Source organism: Budorcas taxicolor, chromosome 4, assembly GCF_023091745.1.
Source record: "Budorcas taxicolor isolate Tak-1 chromosome 4, Takin1.1, whole genome shotgun sequence".
In the NCBI taxonomy this organism is placed as follows: Eukaryota; Metazoa; Chordata; class Mammalia; order Artiodactyla; family Bovidae; genus Budorcas; species Budorcas taxicolor.
In genome coordinates this window covers 99,632,978-99,645,552 of record NC_068913.1, presented here as the reverse complement: position 1 = coordinate 99,645,552, position 12,575 = coordinate 99,632,978, and positions in this window count along the sequence as shown.

Sequence of the window (12,575 nt, the reverse complement as noted above, 5' to 3'; positions counted from 1 at the left end):
TGGATGTGAGAGTTGGACTATAAAGAAAGCTAAGTGCCAAAGAATTGATGCTTTTGAACTGTGGTGTTGGAGAAGACTTGGGCAGTCCCTTGGGCTGCAAGGAGATCAAACCAGTCCATCCTAAAGGAAATGAGTCCTGAATATTCTTTGGAAGGACTGATGCTGAAGCTGAAGCTCCGATAGTTTGGCCACCTGATTCGAAGAGCCGACTCATTAGAAAAGCCCCTGATGCTGGGAAAGATTGAAGGCAGGAGGAAAAGGGGATGACAGAGGATGAGATGATTGGATGGCATCACTGACGCGATGGACATGAGTCTGATCAAGCTCCGGGTGTTGGTGATGGACAGGGAAGCCTGATGTGCTGCAGTCCATCGGGTTGCAAAGAGTCAGACAGGACTGAGTGACTGGAGTGAATTGAATCAGCATTTCCAGGAAAGTTAGTTTTGCCAATGTCAGTCTATTGAGAAAAGTGTCAAGGCAGAGTTAGGTAGGACTTGTCAAAGAGTAATTTTCAAAAGGTTAAAACAGTGATTGTCATACAAAAATAAAAACACCTGTGAAGGATTTTATTAAACTCATTAATTAATGAAGGAACCAGCAAGATGGTAATGGAGTATTCATTGTCCACACAAAAAGACATTCTGAAAAAAGGCCACTAGGTTAGAGATAAAACTGGTTTATGCCCTACAGGACATTAAACTATAGCCTTTGGTGTTAAATATTTCTATGCTTTCTCTCTTTTCACCTTCACATCTACTCTATCACCATGCAACAGATAAGGTAACTGACGCACAGAGAATTTAAATAAATGGCCCAAGGACAAGCACTGGTGTTGCAATCCAAATCTAGAATGACCAAATCCACTGTCTACCTTCAACTACTATTTTTGCAGGTGGAAAATGTGAGGCAAGGTAAAGGTCCACAAACTGTCTCAGAAGAAAAAAGAAAACATGTAATCAGCTAATGTTCTTAAGTGTAAATAGAAGAACTCAATCAGAGAATAACTCTTTCGTATAGAACCATAGCATGTCAGAACTATTAACAGAAAGAACTTAAAAGCCCATTTTATCCCAACTCTCCCTTTTACAGATGAAAAACTGATGGCCCTCCAGGAATAATAACTTGCCCCAAATCACCTGACTTGTTAGCAGTCAAGGAGGATACCTCTCCTTGCTTGATCCTTGCTTTTGCTGGTTCACCAAAATGACCCGTAGGCTGGAACTGTATGAATAGAATTCCTACTTTGGGATTCTGGGCATCAAAACAGAAGGCATCATCTTTATGAAAGCTATTTTACCAGGTAGAGAAGACAGAATTAGGCAGAGGGACAGGGGTGAGGGGAGGGACTACTTTGTCAAAAGTTTTCCTATTAGCATAAGACAACATAATTACTTCTGTTTTTTTATTGCTTACTGTAAACCAGGCCTGTGCTCAATGCTATAGATATGTCTCAGCTAATTATTCCAACTGCTCTCCAAAATACGAATTGATACCCCCATTTTTCAAAGGAGAAGAATGATGCTCAAAAATGATAAGCAAGTTGCCCAGTCACACAATCTGCATCTAGCCCCAAATTCCAGCTCAGGTCTTCCTGGACCTAAAGCCCCTGATCTTAACCAATAATACTTTTTCTCTGGAATTATGAATTAGTTTCTCAGGAAGCATTTGTGAGGCACAGAGAGCCTGGCCCTGAGTACTGAAAGTGTGTTTGTGTGTGTGTGTGTGTGGTGGGGGGCAGGAATACCCAGGGTTTCTGAATCCAGAGAAGTACAGTGGGCGGGCAAAGGCAGTGGGATATGATAATACAGGGATTGTCAGGGGACCTAGGGTAGCAGGGTCTTCTGGGATGGCACTGGATCCTTAGCACTGGGGTGAGAGGAAGGAGAAAGTGGAAGAGTGTCACCATGACACTCAAGAGCTCTTCTCGAGAGGATATCCAGGACAGGAAACTGAAAGGGGACTATCAAAGGAGTCAAGAGGTTAAGTTTAAAAGAAGGTGCCACCTACCAGCTTTAGCCACTTGCTAGCTTTGTGCTGGCAGTATTATTCACCCTTACCCCTAGCTTTTCTATGTAGAATAAGGCTCTCTTCCAATCTGGAGCCAGCACCCTGATGTAAGACCTCACTTCACTGAGAATGGAAAGAAGAGGCAGGGATCAACCTCTTGTTTCCTTCATTTGGGAGGAGGATCTCCCCAGGTGTGTTGACCTTGGGCAAAGCAAAAAATGTATGCCCTTCCCCAATTTTATGAGAGGAAAAACAAGCTTAATCGTGTTTCTCAGATATGTTTGAGATGGCAGCACCTTGAACTTATGGTGTTTTTGACAGAACACTTAAATTTTCACAGAATATCCTGAAATGGGGAGAACAGATAGACTGTAGAAGGCACCACTAATATGATAGTAACAAAAATAGAACCACAACTAATGTTTATGAATAATAACTATGTGCTGGGCACCCTTATAAATACTTTATCAACTTATATTAACTCATTTTATCTCCTACAAGGATCCCCTAGAGGATCCTACAAGGTAGAGATTAATATTATCCCCACATTATAGATGAGGAAAGATAGGCATAGAAAGGTTCTGTAAAGTATTCAACCCACTTTGTCACCCAGTGGCAAAGCTCTATAGAACTCAGATGGAGGGAGTCTGGTGTCCCAGTCCACATCCTTAATCAAAACACTGTACTTCACTCAATTGCTTTAGTAAAACTTTATGGGCAACATTATGGACATTTTTGGGTCCCCTTCCCCCAAAAGTCATATGTTGAACTCCAGTCCCCAATGTGATGGTATGAGGAGGTGAGGCCTCTTGGAGATGATGGGGTCAAGAGAACAGAGTCCTCATCAATGGGACAAGATGAGGCCAGAGAGCTTTCCACCAGGTGAGACTACTAGGAGAAGGTGGATTCTGCAACCTGGAAGGAGGTTTTCACCAGAACCGGCACCTGGCACCTTGACCTTGGACTTCCAAACTCTAGAACTGTGTGGCAAGTAAAGTTCTGTTGTCTATAAACTAGTCCATATATTCTTGTTATAGTAGTGCAAACTAAGACAGGGGAGAATCTTAAACTCCCCTAAGACAAGGGAGAATGCATTAATGTCATATCTTTTTATGTTTTGTTATTCATTCTATGAATAAGGGATGATTATTCACAGGGAAGGGAGTTTATTATCTAATAACAGCTTAGTGGGTCTAGAGCCATTAGGCAGATAATTATATGAATAATCATTTGTTTCAACTGCCATAAGGGCTAAGAAGGGAAAAGACAGGAGTCATGAGAGCATCACCTGGGGCCACCTTGATCCAATATTGGGTGGAAGGATCCTTAAAATTGTCAGACATTTTGAGCCTCATGAGGATTATCAAAAATGTTGGGGAAAGACAGTACTAGTGAGAAACTCTGTCATCTTTGCAGAAATCAGCTGTCTTAAAATTATGAAGGTAGTAATGAATTGGGCTCATAGAGCCTGATAAAATCCAGGCAGGACTTGATTGAGCCAAAAAACACCTATTCTGAAGATCAGCCCTGGGATTTCTTTGGAAGGAATGATGCTGAAGCTGAAACTCCAGTACTTTGGACACCTCATGCGAAGAGTTGACTCGTTGGAAAAGACTCTGATGCTGGGAGGGATTGGGGGCAGGAGGAGAAGGGGACGATAGAGGATGAGATGGCTGGATGGCATCACGGACTCGATGGACGTGAGTCTGAGTGAACTCCAGGAGATGGTGATGGGCAGGGAGGCCTGGCGTGCTGTGATTCATGGGGTCGCAAAGAGTCGGACACGACTGAGCGACTGAACTGAACTGAAGCAAATATCAAAAGCATTTTGGGGGCTGTCCCACTAATAATAGATACTCTGAATCAGATACTTGTGTTGAGATCAAAGACAAAAACTGCAGTCTAGGAAGAGGTAATCGTAAAAGTTCATAGACAAAGGCAGAAAAATCAAGCCAAGGAAGAATTGTTTGCAAAGGATTTGCAAGCATCAGATCTTGAATAAAATCTGAACAGAGGACTAGATAAGGACTATTCAATTTCTGAGATTCTCTTTACAGAGCAAAAGATGGATTTCATCAGGGAGGTCACAACCACTTAAGATCAAAATTATTAAAATGTTACAAATGATGACCAGAGAGAGACTATATGAAATCTTTTGGAAAAAGATACAAAGATGGGAGGATGTTATACAAGGACATTCAGAAGATCAAAGAAGACCAGAAGGAATTCAGGAAGAAATCATCACATAAGGGATAGAAAAGAAAGTGCATTTTAGAGACATGAGGTTTAATAACCAAAGCATCCCAGTGGCACTAAATAATAAAAACAGAAGGAAGAGCAAACAGAAGTCAGGCGAATGAACTGTGCAAGAATTCCCACCATAGCCATACACTTCCAAAAGCACAACATACTTCATCTAGTTAAGAGCAAGTCTGCAATGGTGGAGATTGGGGAAAATCAGCAAATCATGTAGGCTTTGATGCAAAGGACAGGAAACACCCAGATCATTATTATCAGCAACCAATCACACAACCTATGTAAGAGGGGTCTGTTTCAAGTGCTGGAGATATAAAAGTTAAAGTTCAGGTCTCTTTAATTAAGAGATTTGTGTTATGGCGGGGACAGTAGGATATAGAAATTTTCTAAATGAATCAGAAGTACACAAGGAACATGTATATGCACGGCAGAGTCCCTGTGCTCTCCACCAGAAACTGCACGATGCTCTGAATTGGCTACACTCCAGAACAAAATAAAAAGTTAAAAAAAGCTCACAGGAGAAGGTAAGCGCTACCTGAATGATTTCTAGCTCATGTTTCAGGCCCTCAGGCAGGCGCTGAGTTGGAGGCGACATGACCACCACTTTCCCTTTACCAGGCTTGGCACATGGGACTCACTCCTTTAGGTAGATAAAGCTGGGCTCCCCCAGCAGGTGCGTGGGAGTTGTCCACTGGGATAAAATCTGTGCCCCAAGACAGGGATGCTCAGAAGCTTCACAGATAAGGTAAGAGTTGAGTTAGGGCTTCAAGAAGGGAAGAGACACGTAGGAAGAGGTGTTGGACAGTCCCCAGATGGGAAGTGGCATAAGTAGAGGCAGAAAAGGTTGCCTGGATATTTTAGGAAGCCTCTGAGAAGTCACTGATTTTGAAATAAAACCTGCTCACAAGAAGTTGGCAAGAATGAAGAGTACGCTGCCTTTCTGGGAGAAACAGGGCATGAGTGAAGAAGTGGATGAAATTTCCTCACATGTCAAAACGTCTTAGCAGAACCAAGGAGATGAGACTTTAAAAGAGGGAGAGAAAAGATGGGCCTGGTGAGAGATTCTGACAGCCATGAGGGGAAGGCAGAAACCTTATAATTAAGGACAGAGGCTTTTTCACTTAGATAATACTTTCCCATGAGATTAATAGGAGATTCTGTTGATCTCTAATGTACTGTATATTTTGGGCACTTTACATAATTTACCTCTACACCTTATGGCCAAACTTCCCTAGTTACCTCTCTCTACTGAGGGCCCTTCCTTTCTTCGCAAAAAAGCACCTTGCCCAGAGTAAATGCTTTATAAACATTGACTCCACAAAAGCTTGTTCTTTCAGTGAGAAAACTGAATGCAGTTGCCACTGTATTCCTTTCAAGTGAAATCACATCTGTGCAGATGAGTGACTTAAATTAAAACAGCAGGATGCCAGGACTTCCTTGGTAGTCCAGTGGTTAATAACCCCCTTTCCAATGCAGGGGACACAGGTTCGATCCCTGATTGGGGAACTAAGATCCCACATGTCCTGGGGCAACTAAGCCTGCCTGCCGCAACTACAGAGCCCACGAAAGGTCCCTCATGCTGTGTTAGTTGTGTGTCCCAACTAACACTGGGTACAGCCCAAAATAAATAAATATAAAAAAGTTAGCAGGATGCCTGTCTCAGAACTGCCAAAAAAATAAAAAGACACAAACCCGCATTCAAAGGGGCTAACAAGACTGCTTCAGAGTTAGACCAAGCCAGTCCTCATGCCTGCCTCCCGGGATTACAGAGAAAATTAAATGAATGTGAAATTGACTGACTCAGTGTGGTAGACTGTAAATACAGCCACCAGTTCTTATCCCTGTCCACACTCTTTGCTGTGACTTTAGCCCCTCCCGTCAAGAGGTGGAGCCTCCTTCTCCTCGCCTAGAGTCTGGGCGTGGCCAATGGCGCTCTCTGGCCAACAAAACAGTAGCAAATGGGGCACCAGTAGAGACTTGAAAGTGTTAGGGCTTTGGGATAATGTGATCACCCTATGAAGAAGCCTGGGCCAGCCTGCTAGATAAAGAGAATCAGCTCCTCCCATTGCCAGCCATGCAAATGAAGCCAGCCTTGCTCACCCAGTACCAGCAGCAGACCTACCAATGGATCCAGGATTCCTGAGGGAACTCAGCAGAAACCAGACCAGAAGAACTGCTCAGTTAACTTGAAAAATCATGAACTAAATACATGGTTGTGTCAAGCCACTAATGTTGGGGATGGTTTGAAAGGCAGCAAAAGTTAACATATACTGCATAAATTGCCTACAGTCTCACCCAACTGGCTAGTAATAGATTGAATATAGAATCTTTATCTTCTGACTCTCATTCAGGTGATTATTTTCATACTGGCCTTTGCTACTATCAGTACTATCTTCCATCAAAAACAAATCTTTGGACTTCCCTGGTGGTCCAATGGTAAGGAATCCGCCTGCTAATGCAGAGTACACATGTTCAATCTCTGGTCTGGGAAGATTTTACACACAGCAGGGCAACTAAACCCACAGGCCACAAATACTGAAGCTCTTGCACCTGAAGCCCATGCTCCAAAATAAGAGAAGCCACAGTAAGGAGAAGCCTGTGCACTGCAATGAAGAGGAGCACCCATTCGCCCCAACTAGAGAATGCCTGCATGCAGCAGTGAAGACCTAGTGCAGCCAATAAGTAAATAAATAATTTTTTAAACCCATATCTTTGCTTTATAAAAGCCAAAAGAGAAGCTACAGGTCTTTCCAACAAGGTAGGTATATTAGCCAGGATTCTCCAGAGAAACAAAACCAACAGGATGTATATTAATTGCCTCACATGATTGTAGAGGATGTGAAGTCCCAAGATCTGAAACTGGCATGCTGGATACTCAGGAGAGCTGAAGGTATCAATTTCAGCCCAAGAGCAGAAGAAGACAGATATCCCAGCTCAACAGTCAGACAAGCACTGTGTGCTCAGTTGGTCAGCTTGTCCAGCTCTTCACGACCACAAGCTTAAGTTCCCTCTTATTCAGTCTCTGTTCTGTTCATGTCTTTGATTGATTAACTCATCCACGTTAGGGAAGGCCATGTGCTTTATCCAGTCTACTGATTCAGATGTTCGTCTCAACCAGAAACACTCTCCCAAGTGCACCCAGAATAATGTTTGACTAAATGTCTGGGCACCCCATGGCCCAGTCAAGTTGACATATAAAATTAACCATCACAGAAGGTGATACTTAAGGGTGGTTTCTAAGTAAGGCATGGAAAGAAAGTCCTTTGGAGTCTGTGAAAAAGAACAAGTCACATCCTTTACTATCATAGTGCCAACCATCCTGTCCAGCCATGTGGGCTTGAATATTAGCCTCCATTTCATGTCCCCCTGGTCTGGGGAGCAGTCTGGGTTTCCTTAAGGTCTGTGATGACGCAAACCACTAAGAATATTAAAAAGTCTAGGATGTACATAGAAATGATAACAACAACAATAATAAAGCCACACTTGCATGAAAAAGTATTGGTAGGTAAGAGGTAGCTTTCAAATACTTTCCCCTTCAAATGAAACAGTCTATATTCAAAAGTAGAAAGAAGACGGTAAAGAGAAACCATACCTTGATTCATGCCACAGGGCCTTTAAGTGAGTCACAGGATGCTGGCAACATACTTTCTGGAAAAAAACAGAAATCAGTAAGCATCAGAAGAATAGGTCAGGATTCTGACCTTTGGCATCTCACCACCATTAGGTATCCAGGTGAGCAAATTTATGTTTGAATTATTTATCTGCTTTGTAAAGAGCCTTGCAGATACAAACAGCTCTGAATATGCATAGGATTTTCATGACAAATAAATGGAGGCTTCAGGCATTTTTCAAAGTTCATCAATTATTGAGGTTCCCTCAAGCAGCTCTCACTCTGTCCTGTTTTGATTTTTGTTCCTGACCAAGTCCAGGTACCGAAGAGTCCAGCTTGATTGTGAATTCATTCAGAAAGAGATTTGTGGCTTTTATGAAATTCTTTTGAATAAAAATAATCTTGGAGGAATTTGATTTTAACTATTTAGGTACTGAGATGCTCCTTATACTATGCCTTTTTAAAAACTGTGGTAAAATACAGAAGGCATAAAATTCACCATCATAATCATTTTTAAGTGTACCATTCTGTAGCATGAAGTATATTAACACTGTCATGTAACCATTCACCCTCATAATTCTTTTCATTGTGCAAAACTGAAACCATACCCATCAAACAATAACCCCCTTACCAATTTGCCCCTTACCTCTGCCCCTGGAAATCGCCATTCTACCTTCTATCTCTATGAATTTGACTGGTCTAGGAATATCCTATTAAGTACAATCATACAGTGTATGTATTTTAGTGACTTCTTGTTTCACATAGCATAATATCCTGAAGGATTATCCACATTGTAGCATATATCAAAATTTTCTTCCTCTTTAAGGCTGAAGCGTATTTCACAGTGTGCATACACCACATTTTGCAGCTATTACTCTGTCAGGGGACACTTGGGTTGCTTCCACATTTTGTCTATTGCGAATAATGCTGCTATGAACATGGGTGTACAGAGACCCTGCACAAATTCTTTGGGGTGTATACCTAGAGTGAAAGTGCTGGATCGTAAGATAATTCTGTCTTGAACTTTTTAATTAACTGCCGTACTGTTTTCCATGCAGCTGCACGTTTTATATTCCCACCAACAGAGCACATGTTTTCCAATTGCTTCACATCCTCACCAACACTTGCTATTTTCTAGGTTTTTGTTTATTTTTGTTTGATAATAGTCACCCTAATTGGTGTGAAGTTGTATCTCCTTAGGTTTTGGTTTGCATTTCTCTAATGATTAGTGATGTTGAGCATCTTTTCATGTGATCATTGCTCATTTGTATGTCTTTTGCTGAGAAATATCTATTCAAGTCCTCTGCCTATTTTAAAATCAGACTGCTTGTTTTTCTGTTGTTGCCTTGTAGGAGTTCATCATATATTCTGGATACTAATCTTTCATCAGATATATGGTTTGCAAATATCTTCTCTCATCCTAAGGGGTGCATTTTCACTCTGTTGATTACATCCTTTGATGTACAGTTTATTATTTTGATTTAGTCCAATTTACCTATTTTTACTTTTGTTATCTGTGCTTTTGGTATCTTATCTGAGAAATTAGTACCAAATTCAATGTCATAAAGCTTTTGTCCTATGTTTTCTTTTAATAGTATTATAGTTTAAGCTCTTATGATTTGGTCTTTGATTCATTTTGAGTCAATTTTTTATAGGTGTTAGGCAACGATCTGACTTCATTTTTTTGCATATGGACATCCAATTTTCCCAACATCATTTGTTGAAAAGACACTATTACTTTTTAAAGTCTTTTCAATCCTTAAAAACAAGATTGTCTCTTCAAGCAGAGAGCATTAATGCTATACAAGATGGGACTGACTATAGGGTACGCATTACTGAGCACCTGCAGTGTTCACTTAATAATCTGTAAGACATAGACACTGGCTAGTCTCCATTTTTCCCTGCCCCTTTGGTTTCCTTCCCATCTCTGTATCCCTGGAGTGGCTGATTCCTGAAGACACTATCACCTGGATCCCTTGCCCTTTGTCTTTTCACAGATTTTGGCGAATGGAAGGTAGAGGATGGGGGATAAGCAACAAACTGGTCAGAATTTCCCTCACAGCTGCATCTCTCTGTAACTGTGGTTCCTGTCTGAAGGTCCACTTCCATAGCTTCAACTAGGGCACTGTTCAGCATATACTATTCAGCATAAAGCTACATTTACAGTTTGGGCAAAAGAAGTAAACCCAGGGATGGATTACCTTCAGTTCAGTTCAGTTGCTCAGTCATGTCCAACTCTTTGTGACCCCATGGACTGCAGCACGCCTGGCCTCCCTGTCCATCACCAACTCCCGAAGCTTGCTCAAACTCATGTCCATTGAGTCGGTGATGCCATCCAACCATCTCATCCTCTGTCGTCCCCTTCTCCTCCTGCCTTCAATCTTTCCCAGCATCAGGGTCTTTTCCAATGAGTCAGTTCTTCGCATCAGGTGGCCAAAGTATTGGAGCTTCAGCTTCAGCATCAGTCTGGACTACCTTAATCAATAATACACATCAGAGGCTAATGAGAGAGGGCACAAATATAAGACTACCCAAGTATTCTATTCCTTTTGATCTTGCTCCTTCAGTTGCCTCTCAAAGGAACTGTATCATCCCTTGTCTCATTTCTCTTCTATGCATTTGAATCTAATGGGCAAACTCAATCCACACCCAAGCCTGCTTCAGTTATTGAACTATTCTGAATGTGTCCAGAAGGGGCTTCCATTATCTAGCTATCTACTTGAATCAAATCATTCTGTAAACTACACCTAGAACTTTGTATCTCAGGGATGAATCCTGGGTGCACACACAGAATGACAGCACTTCCCACACCTACCATCTACTGTCACTGCTGATTCAATTCATAAGATGATCCTTCTGCACTTAGAAATATCCCCAACTACCTCCAGGCAGCAGCTATCAGGGTTGCAGGTTTACACCTCAGAGGAGAATAATCAGTGCACCATCTGTAGGATAGTTTGTAAACCCAATCCCTTCCAGGGATGGCAATCTTCACAACTTATCAGGTTTCATGGCTAATTCTCAGTACTTTGCCACCTCAAAAATTCCTCTTTATGTTAATATTTTAAAGAAATAAATGGATATGGATCGCAGTTATAACTATAGGTGGAGAGAACTTCTCCATGCCCGATCAGTTCATATTGATTCAAATAATGACTAGGAAGCTGGGAGAGAGAACTTTCAAATTTGATTCATATCTCCCCATCCAACCATTTCTCAAAGAAGCTGCCAAGCCTTCTTAGATAAATCCTAAACAATATTCTATATTTTCATTAGGCTTATTTTAAAAAATGAGAGTAAAAAGACAAAGTATTTTTCACCCTGGCAATAAACCTGCACAGGCTGAGAATTGGATGTCAGAATCTTTAGTAGCAGCTTCATTATTTAGCTGATGAATTAATAGGAATTTGTAGAAGAGGAGGTAGGATTTAAAGTTAGAGCTGAATAATAATTAGGTTTTAGTGTCATTAAAATTCTACTTTCAGCTGCTACTAATTTTCTTTTTGACCACAAAAGACATTAGTTTTTCTGAGTAAAGAAGGGGGGAAAAATCTATATTGTTTTACAACACTACCCACTGAAGAGGCTGCCACTGTAATAAGAGGCAGTCATTTGAATTATGTAGACAGGAATAGATGAACAGAAGAGAGGATGATTGGGAAAGAAAAGAATGTACTGGGATGCTTGAGAATCTAAAAAGCATGAGCAAAATAGTATTACTGTTTCCAGCAGTAGGAAAACAGGTGAAGGAGAGTAAGAAGAAACAGCATCCGGATCCCTACCTTGACACAGAGGGCAGAGAACCCTGGACACCACGATGTCCGTCTATGAAAAAGATCAGGTGCTTTGAAAGGGTAGGTTAGGAGCATCATTTAAGGCCAAAGAAAAGTTCAGTTGATGCCAAACTACAGTGTGGCTATTGGTTTTAAGTCTTTAGGAAAGTTCCATCATTGAAATACTGGTGGTATTTAGAACTTACTTGGGGAGAAGGACTTGGATTTATAGCATAGTTATCTTTACCATCCTTCCTTCCCCTCCACCAAACAAACGCTGGTCTACTACTCATGTTGCCAGGACTAGCCACCCATCTAATTCCTGGTTAGCAATATTAAATACGAAAAGAAATACATTTCATTGTTCAGCAAGTCCATTAATGTATTAATTGAGAGCAAAAGAGCATAAGCATTTTAATTAGGTGACTGCAGAATCTGAGCTGTAGGCTGTCAAAGTTATAATTCTGAGCTCAACCATTCAAAAACCAAACCATCTAAGAAGAGGAAATATCAAAGCATGAGAAATGTGTGGAAATCCCCAAATAGGGACTACGCTGCTAAGTCGCTTCAGTCATGTCCGACTCTGTGCGACCCCATAGATGGCAGCCCACCAGTCTCCCTCGTCCCTGGGATTCTCCAGGCAAGAATACTGGAGTGGGTTGCCATTTCCTTCTCCACTTGCCAAACCTCCATCAAGATTGTTTAAAAAACTGGACATGCTTCTTGAAGAAGTCTGAAAAACAGGAGCTCTTGGAGAAAGGGAGCAAATCGAAGAGAGTTGATCCCATAAATGTTGAGCTGCTCTGCTAGAATAGAGGAACAAGAACTTGCGTTCAAGGAGCAACTGTTAAAAAGACAGCTTCCAAGAGAGGCTGAGATAAGAAAGAAATGACTCAGCAAGAAGACGGCAGCCCATTCAAAATGAAACG